Source organism: Calliphora vicina, chromosome 1 (genome assembly GCF_958450345.1).
Source record: "Calliphora vicina chromosome 1, idCalVici1.1, whole genome shotgun sequence".
Taxonomy (NCBI): Eukaryota; Metazoa; Arthropoda; class Insecta; order Diptera; family Calliphoridae; genus Calliphora; species Calliphora vicina.
Genome location: NC_088780.1, coordinates 155,596,598 through 155,617,723, shown reverse-complemented (window position 1 = coordinate 155,617,723; position 21,126 = coordinate 155,596,598). Strand labels below are relative to the sequence as shown.

General features: G+C 26.2%; 1 protein-coding gene across 9 annotated transcripts in view; it reads left to right on the top strand.

The window, feature by feature from the left end:
* The window catches only part of pasilla (RNA-binding protein Nova-1-like protein passilla), a 155,096-nt gene that overhangs the window by 69,887 nt on the left and 64,083 nt on the right, over positions 1-21,126 (top strand). For 3 of the 9 annotated variants that reach the window (XM_065516279.1, XM_065516280.1, XM_065516278.1), the window contains exon 1: positions 15,108-15,483. The exons of 1 other annotated variant lie outside the window; for it this stretch is intronic. The gene's annotated coding sequence lies outside the window, so the exon portion shown is untranslated. Of the gene's footprint in view, positions 1-15,105; positions 15,484-16,112; positions 16,212-21,126 lie in introns of those variants that run through there. 5 more of the 9 variants (XM_065516275.1, XM_065516276.1, XM_065516274.1 and 2 more) reach the window with 4 other exon arrangements.

The window sequence follows — 21,126 nt, the reverse complement described above, 5'->3', positions numbered from 1 at the left end:
TGTATATCAAACAAAAAAGTATTTTTTTGTGAAAATGAGCGAATTCACTTAATTGTGAATAAATTCGAAAAGAATCAATCGTTTTTTATGATCGATATCTCATTTTGTTGCTATTATATGTGGGTTTGTGATAAAGTAATAAACCTGAACAATTTCTGCTGTTTTCGATTTTTCATGATTTTTTTAAAACAAATAAAATTGCTATTTTCACATAAAAAATATTTTTTTTGCTTCAATTTGTTATCATAACTCTGAAACTACTGAACCGATTTAAACGCAATATATGTGCGAAAATTTGTACATAGCATGTGGAAAATGTTTTAAAAATTCAATCATTCAAAAGAAGAACATTAACTACTCAATTTTATGTATATCAAACAAAAAAGTAAAATTTTATGAAAATGAGCGAATTCACTTAATAGTGAATAAATTCGAAAAAAATCAATAGATTTTTATGATTGATATTTCATTTTGTAGCTATTATATTTGGGTTTGTGATAAAGTAATAAACCTGAACAATTTCTGCTGTTTTCGATTTTTCATGAGTTTTTTAAAACAAATAAAATTTATATTTTCACATAAAAAATAAATGTTTTGCTTTAATTTGTTAACATAACTCTGAAAATACTGAACCGATTTAAACGCAATATATGTGTGAAAATTTCTACATAGCATGTGGAAAATGTTTTAAAAATTCAATCATTCAAAAGAAGAACATTAACTACTCAATTTTATGTATATCAAACAAAAAAGTAAAATTTTATGAAAATGGCGAATTCACTTAATAGTGAATAAATTCGAAAAAAAAATCAATAGATTTTTATGATCGATATTTCATTTTGTAGCTATTATATTTGGGTTTTTGATAAAGTAATAAACCTGAACAATTTCTGCTGTTTTCGATTTTTTATGATTTTTTTAAAACAAAAAAATTTGCTATTTTCACGTAAAAAATATATTTTTTGCTTAAATTTGTTATTATAACTCTGAAACTACTGAGCCGATGAAAACGCAATATACTGATTAAAGGTTATGTAAATTTAATTTTTTATAAGTTTATTTGAATAATATTGAAGCAACACTTTTTGAATTATCATTAATTATGTGAATAAACGTCTAAAAAAAAATTCACAATTTTACTTTTTTTAAAAACTTTTTTTTTTTTTTTAAAAACTTCTCCATAGCATTTAAAATTTGGACCATATTTGTACTACAGGAACCTCAATATATCAAAATTGTGTAGTGGTTTAAAAATCCTATAAATTTTTTTCGATTTTTTTGCCCTGTGTTATTCTATGGTTAGCTGATAGCCGGTTTTGAGCCTCCGCCGATTTTTTTGAAGTCAGCCGACGGCGCGCCGTGGAATTTAGTCGGCGCACTGCCTACCTTAAATATTTTCGTTTCCGTTCAATATTGTATTACTGCGTTATGTTTAAGCTTTTCAAAAGATGGGACTAGTCTTGACATTAAAGAGTTAAATTTCTTTTTGCCACCAATAAATACTTAATACATATTTCGCTATTGTGATACATTTCAAACTTTAACCTTTGACCCCGCAGGTAAAAGAGTTAGTAATCAAATATATTCAGCATTTGATTCATAATATTGTTTAATTAAACCTGAGAAAAAGTTTTCAATTTAACATTAAATGCTAAATTAATCATTAACATTTGATTAAGATAAATGTAACAAAAATTTATCAATTTCATTGTTATTGATGTCAACAAATATAAATTAATAATCATATGAACAAAAGTAAAAAAACACCAGCTAAAATGTTAACAAATTAACACAAATTAATCACATTTCATTTAGATATAACTATAGCTACATAGATACAATATTTACAAAGTATTTATTTTATTTACCAACATAATAGTTTTTGTACCTGTTCAAAATCTAACAAACTAAATGACACTGATGGTGTATGAGATGTTGATGATGTTGACAACGAAGATGATAATGATGATGATGATCACAGTGACATTACAATGGCAGGGTGTAGTGATGAAAAATGTTTCTTGATATTTTTTTGGTTTGATGTCATTTAAACAAATTAATAATAAATACTTATTTTTACACATGTTGTGGTGTTTTCTATGTAATGTTTTATTATTATTGTTTTTTATTTATTATCTGTAACAAATGTAGGAAAACAATTTTAACAATCTGCAATCCCTAAACAAACTCATAAAGAAATGTGTATTTGTTTTCTTATCTCTGTTATTAATATTTGTCTCAAAAACTATCAACAATAAATAATTTATCTGTAAAATACATAAAATGTGTTAAAGCTAAAGAAAAATATTAAAATTACAAACATACATGGATTTAGTGTACATACATTTCATATGATAAATGTATTGAAAATACATATGTATATTTGAAACTATTGAATCGATTTGCTTCGAACCAAAACTAAACCAAACCGTATCGAACGAACTCTTTTAGCTGTAGTATATGCATTGATATGAGCTGTTAAATCAACAAACTGCTGCTGCCGTTGCTGTCGTCTTGGTGTAAAATTCAGGCATACAACATTTATCATACATATTCAGGAGAGTGAGGAAGACGCGACACTTTTTACTTGTAATAATTTATATGAACTATATTATGCTAGGGGCAGTATGTTAAAAGTTATAAGTACACTAGCAAATATATTTCATAATTTGAAGCATAATTCGTTTGTCACTGGGTCTTAAGATGAAAAATCTTTCAGGCAAATGATATACTCCTTTAATTGAATCAGTAGGTCAACATTTTCCCTTGTTTTAAGAATATATTTTTAATTGTATTAGGACGCACATTGATAAAAACTATCAGCCCAATTATGAATAAAAAATTCCCCCTGTAGTTTCTTCTCATTGAAATTGAATAGGAAAACTAGGAAAAGGGAAAAAACTCCCGGGGAAATTTTATTCATAATTGGGCTGTATATATTGAAGCCTTTTATTGCTAAGGTCAAAAGGTCAACGTTTTGAATATTTCGAATTTTTCATAAATATATAACAAATAACACAAGACAACAAAATCTAAAAAAAATGTAAAGGCTTTTTAAACCGCTACACAATTTTTAATGCATTGTGGTTCCAGTAGTACAAATATGGTCCAAATTTTAAATTCTATGGTGAGGTTTTTTTTAAAAAAAAAATTTAAGTAAAATTATAAATTTTTTTAGACGTTTCTACACATAATTAATGATAACTCAAAAAGGCTTAGTACTATATTATTAAAATAAACCTAGAAATGTTGAGATTTAAATAACCTTTAATCCATTTATATATTAAGTTTTAATCGGCTCAGTAGTTTCGGAGTTATAATAACAAATTGATGAAAAAAATATATTTTTTCCATGAAAATAGCAAATTTTGTGGTTTTAAAAAAATCATGAAAAATCGAAAACGGCTGAAATTGTTCCGATTAATTGCTTTATCACAAAGCCACATATAGTAGCAACAAAATGAGGTATCGATCATAAAAATCGATTGATACTTTTCGAATTTATTCACAATTAATTGAATTTGCTCATTTTCACAAAATTTTATTTTTTTTGTTTGATATACATAAAATTGAGTAGTTAATATTCTTATTTTGATTAATTGAATTTTTAAAACATTTTCCCCATGTTATGTACAAATTTGCACATATATATTGCGTTTCAATCGTCTTAGTAATTTCGGAGTTATAATAACAAATTGAAGCAAAAAATATATTTTTTACTTGGAAATATTTTTTTTTTGTTTTAAAAAAATCATGAAAAATCGAAAACGTCTGAAATTGTTCGGATTTATTGCTTTATCGCAAAACCACATATAATAGCAACGAAATGAGACATCGATCATAAAAATCGATTGATACTTTTCGAATTTATTCACAATTAATTGAATTTGCTCATTTTCACAAAATTTTATTTTTTTTGTTTGATATACATAAAATTGAGTAGTTATAGCTCTTCTTTTGATTAATTGAATTTTTAAACAATTTTCCCTATGCTATGTACAAATTTTCACATATATATTGCGTTTCAATCGTCTTACTAGTTTCGGAGTTATAATAACAAATCGAAGTAAAATATATATTTTTTATGGGAAAATAGCTAATTTGTTTGTTTTAAAAAAATCATGAAAAATCGAAAACGGCTGAAATTGTTTAGATTTATTGCTTTATCGCAGAGCCACATATAATGGCAACAAAATGAGGTATCGATCATACAAATCGATTTATTCTTTACGAATTTATTCCCAATTAAGTGATTTAGCTCAATTTCACAAAATTTTTTTTTTTTTTTGATATACATAAAATTGAGTAGTTTATGTTCTTATTTCGATTGATTGAGTTTTGGAAACATTTTCCCCATGCTATGTACAAATTTTCACATATATATTGCGTTTCAATCGGCTCAGTAGTTTCGGAGTTATAATAACAAATCGAAGTAAAATATATATTTTTTATGGGAAAATAGCTAATTTGTTTGTTTTAAAAAAATCATGAAAAATCGAAAACGGCTGAAATTGTTTAGATTTATTGCTTTATCGCAGAGCCACATATAATGGCAACAAAATGAGGTATCGATCATACAAATCGATTTATTCTTTACGAATTTATTCCCAATTAAGTGATTTAGCTCAATTTCACAAAATTTTTTTTTTTTTTGATATACATAAAATTGAGTAGTTTATGTTCTTATTTCGATTGATTGAGTTTTGGAAACATTTTCCCCATGCTATGTACAAATTTTCACATATATATTGCGTTTCAATCGGCTCAGTAGTTTCGGAGTTATAATAACAAATTGAAGCAAAAATTATATTTTTTACTTGAAAATAGAAATTTTTTTTTGTTTTAAAAAAATCATGAAAAATCGAAAACGGCTGAAATTGTTCGGATTTATTGCTTTATCGCAAAGCCACATGTAAACGGAACAAAATGAGATATTGATCATAAAAATTAATGGATTCAATCAATCGAAAGACTACTCATTAACTACTCAATTGTATGTATATCAAACAAAAAAACTAAAATTTTGTGATAATGTGCGAATTCACTTAATTGTGAATATATTCGAAAAGATGCAATCGATTTTTATTATAGATATCTCATTTTGTTGCTATTATATGTGGGTTTGTGATAAAGTAATAAACCTGAACATTTTCTGCTGTTTTCGATTTTTCATGATTTTTTTAAAACAAAAAAAATTGCTATTTTCACGTAAAAAATATATTTTTTGCTTCAATTTGTTATTATAACTCCGAAACTACTGAGCCGATTGAAACGCAATATATATGTGAATATTTTTACATGGCATAGGAAAATGTTTCCAAAACTCAATCAATCGAAATAAGAACATAAACTACTCAATTTTAAGTATATCATACAAAAAATTAAAATTTTGTGAAAATGAGCTAATTGACTTCAATGTGAATAAATTAGAAAAGAATCAATCGATTTTTATGATCGATATCTCATTTTGTTCCTATTGCATGTGGCTTTGCGATAATGCAATAAATCTAAAGAATTTCAGCCGTTTTCGATTTTTCATGATTTTTTAAACAAAAAATTGCTATTTTCATGTAAAAAATATATTTCTTCTTCAACTTTTTATTATAACTACGAAACTACTGAGCCTATTGAAACGTAATATATAAACGGATTAAAGGTTATGTATGTCTCAACTTTTAAAATTTTATTTGAATAATATCGGACTAACCCCTTTTGAGTTATCATTAATTTTGTGGAGAAACTTTTAACAAAATTTAAAATTTTACTTAAATTTTTTTTTAAAAAAATCTCCATATGGAATAGAAAAATTTTTACCATTGTTGTACATAGGTGGCCATGGTTCATCAAATCTATATAGTGGTTATTCAAGCCTGACCTGTGTTATTGGCCTATGTTCGAAATTATTGCAACAAATTTTGTTTTACAAATAATTTAAATAAAACTGTTAAATTTCGAATCTTATACAGTCATTTAATTTTTTTTTTTCAAAATGCTCAACTTTGAACTTAATTGAAAAACTTTGTTTGAAAAGTCCATTATTTGAATACATTTTATGAAAACCTGACTTATTTTGAATAAAATAAGCTGTGTTTCATTTGAAAAAAATTGAGGCTTTACAATATCTATTTATTCCATAACTTGATATTTGACCCCGAAGGTGAAACGGTTAAATTCGTCTCATTTTCAATATATATTGAAGAATACCTAATTGTAATTTCTTTCCACAATTTAAAATTTCTTATATCTATGCTCTCTCCCTATAATTATTTAACAAACTTTTGAATTCCGCACATTACAAAAGTGCATTTACACACCATGCCACACCAAAGTATCAACATTCGTTCATTCATTCATACCTACTTTCCAACTAAAAGTTTAGTTTTTATCGTCTTTTCGTTGAGTTGGCTGAATAAGAAGTTGTGTCAATAAAATAGAAATGTCAATATGAACCAAACGAACGAACATACGAATGTTGTGTGTTTTTCTTGGTGTTTTTGTTTCGAAAAAAAAACTATTTCTTACTATTGACCGATATTTTGGGTGAAAGAAAAGAAAATGGAAGAAAAAAAAGTGTCAGTGAAAAGGGAAATTTGAAAACAAAATAATGGAAATGTAAGACGATGAGGTACTTATATTTGTAATACTTAAAGAAAACAAATAAACACTCATACACATAATCTAACAAAAAAAATGAACCAAAAAAAAAACAAACAAAAACAAGAAAATGTGAAAAATCTATATCTCTTTAATCATATTTTTGGGTATTTCGGATGTCTTTGGTTTGTGTGTGTTTTTGTTTTTTGGTTTTGAAAGATAAGCTAAAGTTTTTCCCTCATTAATATCTGTGTATAGAGTGCTATCGTTTAAGGGGTTAAGATTATAAGCGTAACGGGAAAATTTGTTAAAATTATAAGAGTTTCTTTGGGGTTTTTTTGGTTTAAATGAATATTTAATTTACATATCTAAATGGAAATTTGTGTAGAAAACAAAATTTCATTTAGAAAATAAGGTTTAATAAAAACTAGCACTCTGAATGAGTTGTGGGAATTAATTTTTCAGTTAAACAAATGTTAACAATTTTATTTGATTGAATTTATTTTGAGCTTAATAAGTTCCTTATGATCTCTATAATCATGCTAAGCCAATAAATTTTTATTATAACTGATAAGTTATTAAAAATGCGTAGTTTTTCTAATTTTTAGCATATATTGGCCCTTGTTAGCTATGACCTTTTCCCATATTTCTGGATTTTGCTTCGATATTTTTTATTTTTGCTTAAATATTCAACTTTAGAGCAGGTTAATTTAAAAAAAATATTCTAACGGATGATCATTTCAATTTAATTTCTAAAAGCCCTACTAATTCCGAATTAGTTAAATTGAGGTAGAAAAATTTAAATTTTGCTTCAATATTTTTTAATTTTTTTCGTTTTTAATATTTTAAATTTTGAACCGAATAATTTAAAAGAATTAATCTAACTGTTTACTATTTCAATTTAATTTCTGAAATCCTTACTTATTCCGAATAAAATCAGCTACCATTCATTTAAATTGAATGTCGAATGATAAAATTATGATAATTTGTTTGGGGTAGAAAAATTCAAAATTTTTTTTTATTTTTTTTTTTTTTAATTTTCAACTTTTGAGCCGTTTAATTTACAAATTTTGTTCGAACTTATTCCGAACAAAATCAGCTATCATTTATTTAAATTGATTTTCGAATGACAAATTTATGATAATTTTTTGGGGTAGAAAAATTATTTTTTTTTTTTTTAATTTTTCAACTTTAGAGGCGGATTATTTAAAAATTTTATTCAATTTAATTTCTGAAAGACTACCTAAACCGATTTAGCTATCTTTCATTTAAACTGTTTGTCGAATAATTAAATTATAATCATTTTTTGGAGTAGGAAAATTCAAAATTATTTTTTTAATTTTTCTTGTTTAGGTCAATTATTTAAAAAAAATTTAATTGATTTTCAAATGATAAAATTATGATAATTTTTTGGAGTAGAAAAATTAAAATTTTGCTTCAATATTGAAGTGCATCATGGTTAGCTAAGTACAAAAATGGTAATATTTTTGAATTCTATGGATAGATTTTTTTTAAGTTCAAATATACATAACCTTCATTCCGTTTATATATTGCATTTCAATCGGCTCAGTAGTTTCGGACTTAAAATCACAAATTGATGCAAAAAATATGTTTTTAACGTGAAAATGCAAATTTTTGTGTTTTAAAAAAGTCATGAAAAATCGAAAACGATATAACAAGAACAAAACACATTTACACTCAAAGTACACGCTTGTAAGCACATACAATTTTCTGTAAATGAGCGAATTCACTTAATTGTGAATAAATTCGAAAAGAGTCCTTGGATTTTTATGATCGATATCTCATTATGTTCCTATTACATGTGGCTTCGCGATAAAGCAATAAATATAAACAATTTCTGCCGTTTTCGATTTTTCTTGATTTTTTTAAAACACAAAACTTTGCCATTTTCACGTGAAAATTATATTATTTTGTTTCAATTTGTCATTATAACTCCGAAACTATTGAGCCGATTGAAATGCAATATATATATGTGAAAATTTGTACATAGCATGGGTAAAATGTTTTCAAAATTCAATCATTAAAGAGAAGAACATTAACTTCTCAATTTTATGTATATTAAATTAAAAAGTAAAATTTTGTTAAAATGAGCGAATTCACTTAATTGTGAATAAATTCGAAAAAAATCAATCGATTTTTATGGTCGATATCTCATTTTATTGCTATTATATTTGGTTTTTCGATAAAGCAGTAAATCTGAAAAATTTCTGCCGTTTTCGATTTTTCATGATTTTTTCAAAAAAAAATATTTGATATTTTCACTTAAAAAATATATTTTATGCCTACATTTTTTATTATAACTCCGAAACTACTGAGCCGATTTGAACGCAATATATAAACGGATTAAAGGTTATGTAAATCTCAACTTTTCTAAGTTTATTTTAATAACATCGGACTAACCCTTTTTGAGTTATCATTTATTATGTGTAGAAACATCTAAAAAAATTTATAAATTTACTTAATTTTTTTTTTTAAAAAAAAACCTCTCCATAGAATTTAAAATTTGGACCATATTTGTACTACTGGAAACAATATCAAAATTGTATAGTGGTTTAAAAAACCTCTAAAATTTGTTTGATTTTGTTGTCCTATTTAATTAATATCGTAATGAAATTGGACATAAACAAGTTTCCTATGAACCTAAATCTTTCTATCAACATTTATGAGGATCGGTTTATAATTGAACCTACCTAGAAAAATATTTTATTGTCTGAATAATTTTTGTTTTTTAATTATAAAAAAATAAGATAAATAAATATTTTTTTAAATAAAACTAAAATCTAATTTCAATTAATTGCTACAGTTAATAATCCTATTTAAATTTTTGTTCAAAATCAAGATAAATATTCTTCTTTTTCTGACTAATTTTTAATAATTATTAAAAAGCTGATTCTGATTTGTATATATTATAATCTATACAAATTAATTTTAAGCAAAATTTAGAGGTAATTTTATTATCTTGAATATAGTTTTAAAATGTTTATTTAATTCTCTACTTGTTATCAGCTCTACTTAAAATTTTCCCTAATAACTACAACTCTAATAAAATTAAATTAAAAACTTTACCACAAAATAAAAAGCAAAATAATAAATATGTACTAAAAAAAAGTGATTAAAGCAAAAATGAATCTACAACATGTATAACAAATTTCGTTTTTTTTTTCATTTCATTTGTAAGTCTGTCTGTAGGTATTTACTGATAAGAATTTTTATATTTTATTATTTTCTCTCCCTCTTTACGAATACGAAGATGAGAAGTATAAAAATCATGAATTTGTTTTGTTGTTGCTTATTTTGTTTTTATATAATACTGTTTTATAGTTTTGTTGGGTGAGAGTGTGTTTAAACAGCAGAAAATAAAGAAAAAAATCTAAAGAAAACAACTAAATAATAAAATCTCATTTGAAAATATTACGTACTAAAATGTGCTGGTTGGTGCTCTCTTCTTCCCCCTCTTTGTGAGTTGTTTTATTTAGTTGTTTGTCTTGTGCTCTCTCACTCTTATAGGAATTACAGATAAAATTGTATACATACGAATTCTTATAGATACAATTGTATCTATAAGTTAAACTCAGCGTACTTAATACATACATACGTAACTATATCCGTAAAATACTTGTGTTAGGTGGTTGTGTGTGACTATGTGCGTGTCTACTTGAAGAGACAGTTTTAGGTGGCAGTGTATTCAATTGTTGTGTTAGAAAAAAAGCGTTAAGTTTTAAAAATTTTAGTGATTTTTATAAATATTTTTTTTTATATGAAAATGAAATCACTTTCCGGCAATTGCTGTAAATAAATATAGGTCTGTTCCACAACATTTTGATGTCATAAAAATCTTGATTTTCTAAATTTTCATCATTTATTTTGAAACATTTGTTTAATATAAATTTATTCAAAGTATTGCCCATTAACCTTTTCCCATTTTTGGATTCCAAGACAAAAGAACTGCTCACCTTTTGAGGCTAAGAACGAATCAAATCAATATTGGATACGCTGTTCCAAAGTGAAGCATAGCCCAGAGAGAGTATTTTGATTCGATCGAAATATATTGTATTCGGACGGCGCAAGGTCTGGACTTTGGCGAGTGAGTTACAACTTTCCAATCACTTCATTCTAAATAGTAACCGGTTTTCTCCGAGCGTTCTCATGATGGAATATTACGGTTTCATGTCTGGCCACATATTCTGGGCGTTTTTTGCCAAATCAGTTGTGTTCAGTATAGGTTCCCTGTGATGGTCCGCACAAATTTTAGTAGCTCATATTGCGCCATGGATATTTGGCATTTGTATCGCTTCGACTGGTTGGTCGGGCTTCACATACGATATTTTACGCTTCCGGTTGTTATAATGGATCCTTTTTCCATCGCAAGTTATGATTTGGTGCAAAAATTATTTTTTTTTTAGCGTTGAAGCAGCATTTCTAACATAGAAAATCGTATTTCAAAGTTTCGCAGTTTCAATTCGTATGGTACCCAATTTCTCTGGTTTTGGATGCATCCTGCTGCTTGCAAACGTTTTGAAATTGCTGTTTGAGTAGCTTCCAATGATTTTGCTAGCTCTTGTTGAGTTCTACAACAATCTTCATGAAGTATTGCCTCCAATTCTTGGTCTTAAAATTTTTTAGGCTGGCCAGAGCCATCTTTGTCTTCCGTGTCAAAATCACCACTTGTGGACCTCACAATCCATCTCCCGCAAGTTGAAACCGATGAAACACATTCATCAAAAGCTTTGGCAAGTAATCCATGTGCTTCAGCACTTATTTTCAAATTAAAGAAATAAAGCAAAACTTCCCGAATATGACGCTTTGTTGGTACAAAATTCAAAATTTTCGAATGAAGACAAAATTGGAGGCATTACTCCTTGAAAATTGTTGTCAATCTCAACAAGAGCTTGCAAAATCAAAGGCAGCTACTCGAATCAACTCAATCGTATACTAAAGTGTATATAAGGAAATTGGCACAGTCCCTAATACAAATGTTTTAAAGAAATATTGTTCGAACATTGAATTCTTTATTGTTTTCTTTTGAATAAATCCATAATTAATTTTCAATTCCTTAGTCCCGGTCCACACTGTGAAACATTTGCTGCAAAACATTTGAGTTTGTTAATGAAAGTTTTTGTTGAGTATGTCATCCACATTTATTCGTTCGTATTCGTACTGTACAGAAATGTCAAAAACTGAAAAGCAAAAACTTCACTGTGTGGACACGAATGCAATTTCAAAAAAGAATTTAAAAATGTTTAGCAGCAAATGTTTCACAGTGTGGACCAGGACTTACATTATATTGCAAGCACCCCTAAATACAAAAAAAAACTAATTGTAGATTTGAAATCCTTAAACAAGAGAATGTAGGAAAATAGGATTTTTAGTGAAACTTAAAAAGGAACATATCTCGAAAACAGACCATGCGATTTTAAAATTGTTTCCATATTTGTCATAAGCGTGCCAAAATTATATTGTATAATGGGTCGATTATGGATGGCAACCGAACTTCAGTTGCGTTGCCAGAGGGCAACTACAAATTTCTGGTTGCCAATTTGGCAAAGGAAATGATAGCTGCCAGTTGCCATAAACGATCAATAAAAATCATGTTTTGCACGAGGAGCCCTTTTTGCCTATCGGGTAGTTTTAGGAATGTAAAATGCGTTTTAATTGTTTTTTTTTTACATTAGCAACACTGCTTAACTATATCGGTGTTATTTTGTCGTGTGTCATTCTCACTGGCACTCAATCACTCACTCACACATTCTCTTTCCTTGTCTCTTTATCTCTACCACATGACTGTTTATTTTTTTTACAAGACATGCAAGAGATCAGCTGTTAATTGTTTGTTCCTTTGTAAATAATTGTGAGATTGTCAAAATTTTTACTTTTTTCTATGTTTGTTTACATTTTTTTTGTTTTGTATTTGAAAATATTAATAAAAAAAAAAATAATTTTGAAAAATTTTTATAATAAAAGAAATAAAATCAATTGACGTGGTGACTTCTTCTATGTGCAAAAAGACCCGATTAAATGGGCAACGTAAGTGATATTTGTGGCAAAAATTTGTCAACAGTTTTTTGACAATCTCTCAATGTTTTACACAAACAAAATGAACAAATTTATTGTTGATTTGTTGTAGAGTTGCATGTTACTTGTATAAATATACTTTGAGTTTTCATTTATCACAAACTCTCTTTCCCTCATAATAACACTCTCTATCTCTTTATTCAACATGCATGCTCCTCTTCTTCTACTCTTTGCGGCCCTAGCAACAAAGCTGCCAGATGAATTTGGGAACAAAAATCGTTATTTAAAATTTTATTTATTTATTTAGTGTAGATGTTTATAAATAAGTGATAAAATAAAAATAAATAGCCTGATTCAGAAACAATTTTCCAATATTTTTTGGGTGTTTTTCATACAAAAATTTGAAAATTATTTTCTGAATCGGGTTCTAAAGCAGTCGCGGATCCAAGGGGGGATCAAAAAAGGAAATTTAATTTAAAAATGGAAAAAAAGAAATGTTTCGGAGTTTGGTACTGCACCACGACAAATTATAGGTTATAAAACGAACGCATGTGGTCAATGCAAAAACTTCGAGAAACCATTAACCAATCGAAGAGTGAAAAGTTGAGACTTACATAACCTTTAATCCGTTTATATATTGCGTTTCAATCGGCTCAGTCGTTTCGGAGTTATAATAACAAATTGAAGCAATAAATCTGAACAATTTCTGTCGTTTTCGATTTTTCATGATTATTTTAAAACAAAAAAATTTGCTATTTTCACGTAAAAAAATATATTTTTTGCTTCATTTTGTGATTATAACTCCGAAATTACTGAGCCGATTGAAATGCAATATATATGCGAAAATTTGTAAATATCACGGGGAAAATGTTTTCAAAATTCAATCATTCAAAAGAAGAACATTAACTACTCAATATTATGAATATCAAACAAAAAACTAAAATTTTGTGAAAATGAGAGAATCGATCGATTTTTAATATCACTATCTCATTTTGTTCCTATTACATGTGGCTTTCCTATAAAGCAATAACTCTGAATAATTTCTGACGTTTTCGATTTTTCATGATTTTTTTAAAACAAAAAAATTTGCTATTTTCCCATAAAAAATATATTTTTTGCTTGAATTTGTTATTATAACTTTGAAACTACTGAGCCGATTGAAATGCAATATATGTGAGAAAATTAGTACATAGCTTGGGGAAAATGTTTTCAAAATTCTATTAATCGAAATAAGAACATTAACTACTCAATTTTATTTATATCACACAAAAAACTAAAATTTGGTGAAAATGAGCGAATTCACTTAATTGTGAATAAATTCGAAAACAATCCATAGATTTTTATGATAGATATCTCATTTTGTTGCTATTATATGTGGCTTTGCGTTAAAGCAATAAATCTGAACAATTTCAGCCGTTTTCGATTTTTCATGATTTTTTTAAAACAAAAAAATTTGCTATTTTCATGTAAAAAATATATTTTTTGCTTCAATTTGTTATTATAACTCCGAAACTACTGAGCCGATTAAAACCCAATATATAAACGGATTAAAGTTTATGTAAATTTTAATTTTTCTATGTTTACCTTAATAATATCGGAATAACGAGTTTTGAGTAATCATTCATTATGTGTAGAATCGTACATAAAAAAAATTACAATTTTACTTAAATTTTTTTTTTAAAAACCTCTCCATAGAATTTAAAATTTGGACCATATTTGTACTACTGGAACCAAAATTTGTACATCAAAATTGTGTAGTGGTTTATAAAGCCTCTATAAATTTCAAAATCATAGAGAAACATAGAGCGGAAACTAGAAAAAAAACTCAAACAAAAAAATTACTAAAAATAATTACACATAGGAATGTTGTTTGTTTTCACATAGTTTTTTCTACTAATTAGGTTTCTGACAACTGAGTTAGGTCTTTGACAGGAGAGTTTCCGCTCTATGTCTATTATCTATGTTCAAAACTTAAAATTCAGTTGAAATTATTAGAAAATTTAGTTTTCGAGGACATGAGTACATGATTCAATTATGAAATAATTGAAACCAGTTCAATATGTGATAAATATTTAAATTGAAACTTTTTAGGAAATAGTTTTCTCTGTGTTTTTTATTAAAGTTCAACCAATAACCAAAATTGTTCAAATTCAAAACTTAAAATTCAGTAGAAATTATTAGAAAATTTAGTTTTTGAACACATGATTACTTCATTCAATAATGAAATAATTAAAACCAGTTCAATATGTAATAAATACTGATTTAAAATCTAAAAATTTCAATTCAAGTAATTCAAAATCTAAATATTGATTTTATTGACTACAAACAAAATGAGGAAATTCTTCTTTAAGTGATATATTTTCATAATGCAGAAAATCGTCAAAACGCTACTTTGATATAAATGAAACAAAAAAAATCGTAAAATCTGGCAGCCATGCCTAGCAGTCCAACTGAGCTACCAACCAGCAAACCAAACAGCCACTGCAGTAAACAGCAAAAAAACCACCACATCTCCAAATCTGAGGCGCGCAACAACAACAATTTCAATTCCACACACTATTCCGTTTTCAACTTGTTCATGTTGATTAATAAAATTCTCATTTCAGTTGTGTTTTTCACATTGAAAACAACGGAGCACAGGCGATAGTTTCAGTTTGAACGTACTACTTTTACATCTATTTTAAAACAAAAAAAAAAAAGAAAAAATATCTCTTTTAAAAAAAAAATCTGTACAGCAAAACGTGCTTTTAATTCATTCTTTTGTGTGTGTGTGTCTATGTAAATGGAACGAATATCTTCAGTTGGAAACGCGCTCTAATCTAAAAGATACAAAATATAAAAAAAACAAGAAAAAAAGTAATATACCAAAAAAAAATTTATAAAATAATTTATTATTATTATTAAACTACATACCTACATATATAGTTTTTGTAATTTTTTTTTCCAACATTCTCAAACGTGGTATTGTGTCATTTTTCTAATTAATAAAAATACGGGTAGCAGGCAGATAGATACATTTTCTGGCTTGTATTAAACAATTTTAAAAGTAATTCTTATTTTATTTAAACAACTTTAACATCAGCAACCAAATATTTACTACGACGACACGTTATTTTCAAATTAAATCGTGATTACGCGCGTTTTTTTGTTCAATTAAGTTTTTTTTTTTGTATTACGAAATAAAATTAAACTTGATTTAAATCGTAAGATGAGTGTAAATAAATTGGATAAAATCTTATTTATATGTATGTAATGTAATGCAATGTTATATGTATTGGTAGTTACTTAAACAAAAACAAAATTTATTTAAATTTTTTTTATTTAAAAAAATATATATAAAAGAAAAAGCTAAAGCTTTAGAAAAAAAATTAAAAAATTCTTTTTTAAAAAAAAGAAACAAAAAACCAGAAAGTGAAACTACTTTAACAAATAAATATCTATATAAAATACATACGTAATAAAAAAAACAACATTCTTTCTTATAGAATCTTTTTGGGGAAAACCAGTTTTTTTTTATTATTGAAACGAAAGAGATTTTTGTGTGTATTGTGTCAAATCAAAATTCAAAAAAAATATCAGAAAAAGTGAGTGTAACTCAGTTAAAGAAAACAAAAACCTTTTTTTATGAAACCAAAAAGAAAAATCAATATTAAATTAAAATAACAAAAATTAATAGCATTAGTTTAGTTTTAGAAAATAACAAAAAAAAAAAAACAATCTCTTGATAACAAATTTTAAGGTTTGACCAATAACTCTCATCATACTACGTAAATCCATTAATACATTTAAACATTTAAACACATACATACATATAAACCCCCATACATACTTACATATACACTCATCTTATTGAAATTTATTTTTTTTTGTTTTTTTTTTAACTATTTCAAATACTTATTATATAAAGCGTTTATTTGTGTTTAATTAAGTTTAATTATTCTAAATACGAAATAGAAACAGGTTCTTATTATATTCATTTTAATATTGAAATACCTATTTATTCAATTTATTTTATTGTCTGACTAACTATTGAATTGTGTTGTTTTGAAATTACATATTCAGCTATTTTGTTTTATTCAAATGAGATCATAGGTTTTATTTTATTTGATTTCATTTCCCTTTTTTTATATAATCTTTGTAGTTGGTTTTTTCAACCAATTTCAATACCTTTAATTTATTAATTTTACAAAATTTTTCGTTTCACTTTTTAAATAATTTATTTCCATTTCTTTTCTGTGAAAAAATTTTGCCCTTTTTGTTGAAAAAAAGTTGTATTGATTAATTCCAAAATAGAGTTTTCTTGAGTTTCTTTTTTGTTCTTTAAACAATTTCAATAGTTGTTATAAAAAACCTTTAATTAGTTAATTTTGCGTTTCCCCTTTTAAAAAATTTATGGCCATTTCTTTTCTGTGACAAAATGTTGCCCTTTTGCTGCCCTCTTTGTTGAAAAAATGTTGTATTGATTAATTCCAAAATAGAATTTTCTTGAGTTTCTTTTTCTTTTTTGTCCTTTCAACAATTTCAATAGTTTTTCCCAAAAACATTTAGGGCCTCATTTTATAAAACGCAACGACAAACGTTAAACTAATTTTGTATTGAAAAAAATTCAACTTTCAAACCCTTTTCCCAGTATTCTTCCTACAAATTGCTTATGTTTCTGAACGCTTCGTTTTATAAAATAAGGCTTTACTTTTATTTTCTAATGACCATTATGACCATTTCTATTCTGTGAAAAAATGTTGCCCTTTTGCTGCCCTCTTTGTTGAAAAAATGTTATATTGATTAATTCCAAAATAAAGTTTTCCTTAGTTTATTTTTTGTTCTTTCAACAATTTCAATAGTTGTTCCCAAAAACATTTAATTAGTTAATTTTACGCCCATTTCTTTTCCGTTAAAAAATGTTGCCCTTTTACTGCCCCTTTTCTGCCCTGTTTGTTGAAAAAATCGTGTATTGGGCAATTCTGTTTCTCTAGTTGGATTTTGTTTGAAATTCAAATCATGTATTCTACTCCTAAATGCGAATTTTATGGCATATAAACCAGGCTTATATCATATACGGTTCATTTTCTATAACCCTCTAAATTTGGACATTTTGTAAATTTTGTGTGCAAAATTAGCCATGATCAGGATTGTACAACTTTGGAACGCCCCAATTTATTTTAACAAATATCATGTCTTTTCAAAGGTTTCAGTTCTAGCTTTACAAATATTTTATAAAATTTCTATATCTTCTTAGTAAAATGGCCTCAAAAATTGGAAAATGTACTTTACCACTGGCTAACTCAGAAAATTTTATTTTTATTTTCAATAAGATCTTTTAATGGATTTTAAGTTGAAAGCAAGTGTAATTCAAGCCTTGAATTATAGTCAAGCAATAGAGTTATAGTTGTATTACACTTTATATCAATAGCATTCTCCAGTCAAAAAGGAAACATAAATTCAAGCCTTAGGCTTTTTAGTTTGACAAATATTTTTCAAGTTTAAAACATAAGTAAAATTTAAACAAAATGTTCAAGTGCTTGAATTTTTAGTGCTTTTGGTGCAATTATTTTGTGAAAATTATAAAATGAGATTCCCATGGATTCACAAGTTATGTTAGTTTTTCTATAACAACTTTCATGATTTTTCTATGAAAAGTGGAATATTTTTCCCCGATAAGCATTTTTGCTGGATATCAATGTTGAAAGCAAGTGTAATTCAAGCCTTGAATCTAGTGTCAAGCAATTGTATTATAGTTGTATTACACTTTAAATCAATAGCATTCTCCAGTACACATAAATTCAAGCCTTATGCTTTTTATTTGAAAAATATTTTTCAAGTTTAAAACTTAATTATATTTGCATTAAAGTCAAATTCCAACAAAATGTTGCACTGCTTGATTTTTTGGTGATTATTGGGTTTAATTACTTTGTGAAAATTATAAAATAATATTTCCATGGGTTCAAAAGTTATGAAAGTTTTTCTATAACAACTTTCATGATTTTCTATGAAAAGTAGAACATTTTACATCATAAGCATTTTTGCTGGTTTTCAAAGCAAATGTAATTCAAGCCTTGAATTATAGTCAAGCAATTAAAATTGCAGTTGTATTACACTTTATATCAATAGCATTATCCAGTAAAAAAGGAAACATAAATTCAAGTCTAATGCTTTTTATTTGAAAAATATCTAATTTTTCCAAATATTTTTTAATTTTAAAACATAATTAAATTTACTTTCATGACAAATTCAAGCACTTGAACATTTTTGTTGGAATTTGACATGAAAGTAAATTTAATTATGTTTTAAAATTCAAAAATATTTGAAAAAATTAAATGTGTTTCAAATAAGAATCATAAGGCTTGAATTTGTGTTTTTTTTTTGTGGGTTACATCACTTTTGCCCTGATGGCCTCATTTATTACATATTGCAGATCAATTTGTGTAAAATAAAATTTGCCACATTTTGTTTAAAGATAATTTTTACATATCATAAATCGCTTTCGAGTTATAGTCTATTTTTGTTCATTAGTAATTTAATATTAATAAAGCTTGATTGTTCATATTTTTCTCAGTATTTAGTAATGAATACATTATAATATTCTTAGCTTTCCAGTAAAAACTCACTCGAACGCCATCGTATAAGGGAATCCCAAATAAAAAATCTCGCACGGTCGAATACTTATTTCGCTTTTATACGAATGCAAGAACTTTCTTTTTAGAGTCCGATTCAAAAAATCGTTCAGTTTTCAAACAAATAAGTTTGACTCATTGTTAATTTCTCTTAGAACTAGTGATATAATATACAATCCTGACACAACAATATAAGGTACACTCAGTAGAAAATAAATTCTCAATTATACAATTCTTGTAACGTCAAACAAAAGAAAATATGAATAAAATCAAAATAAGTTTGACGTTATAGGGGTAAATATTTAAAATTCTCCCTAGTGATTCTACCTTCTACAATTATTGTATCATGATATACAATCAATTTATTATTAAATTTGATTGAGTGATTTGAGAAATTAAACCTATTTTTAAAATCTACTAGTTTTTACCTGAATATTTTATTAGAAAATCTTAGAATTATTTTTTAATGGATTGAATTTATGTTTCCTTTTTAATTGCTTGACTATAATTCAAGGCTTGAATTACACTTGACTATAATTCAAGACTTGAATTACACTTAACTGTAATTCAAGGCTTGAATTACACTTAACTGTAATTCAAGGCTTGAATTACATTTGACTATAATTCAAGGCTTGAATTACACTTAACTGTAATTCAAGGCTTGAATTACACTTAACTATAATTCAAGACTTGAATTCCAGTAAAAATGCTTATTGGCAAGGTTTTCAACAAAAATTTTTCAAACATTTCTTTTTAATAACTTTTGAGAGTATTTTGTCGTTCAAATGCAGTCTGATATTTCAACAAATATGTCTGTTATACTTTAGTCCATTTTATATTATGTGATTTAAATGGATTATGTGAGTTCCGAGTTCATGACAATATTTTTACACGATTTTTAACAATACTATGGTCACTGTATTTAATTATATGTTTGAGGTAACCATAATATGTTAATGTTACGATTCACACGATTGTAGCAATCATATATGATATATATGTTTGTGACAACCATTTTTATGATGAAATGGTAGATTAGTTATCATAATCTGAAAACAACATACATATTATGATATTGTATATTGATTCATGATGAACATGATTGCCATAAACATATATTTATTTACTATAATCATAGAATTGAAATAATCATATGGATGGTAGTTTTAACATATTTGGTTAGCGCAAACATAGAAATAATTACAGGGACCACAATATGGTTAAAAAACATGTTGAAATGGTTACAGAAAACATGTACTACAATATTTTTTCTTTGGACGTGAATGTTTATAGAATCTAGGACCTATTTCAGAAACTTGACTGCAAAACAATTTTCAATTTTTTTTATAAAATTATTTGTAAACTTAGGGATTTTCATAAGAAACTTTTAAAATGGTTTTTCGTTCATGTTTCTGAATCAGGCCTTTCTTAGTTATTTTAGGTCCGTCAGAAAAAATGTATTGTATTGAACAATAATTTGTTTGTTTTTAGTTTGTCTGATATATAATTACAATGTATGAATTATTTTGCCTGAACATAAAATATTTCTAGGTTTTTTTTTTCTATAAATTTCAATTTCTAATTAATTTTATTACTGTTTTTCCACTATTTTGTTGTGAATCATTCTTGGCTGTCTTTCACTGTTTATTGTTAGCTGTTTAGCTTTAAAAATTCAAAACTGCTAAATTTTAATTATTTCATATTTGAAACATATTTTTCTCTCAGCCCTTGTTTCCTAACTTTTTGTTAGGAAATTTCATTACTTAATAGAAATTCCTATAATTTATAAAGTGTTTTTAATACAAATTATATGTAATTTCTAACATAAATTATAAATAATAAAATCGATTGGTAAACAGCAGAGATAAATTATACATTTAATCATGAT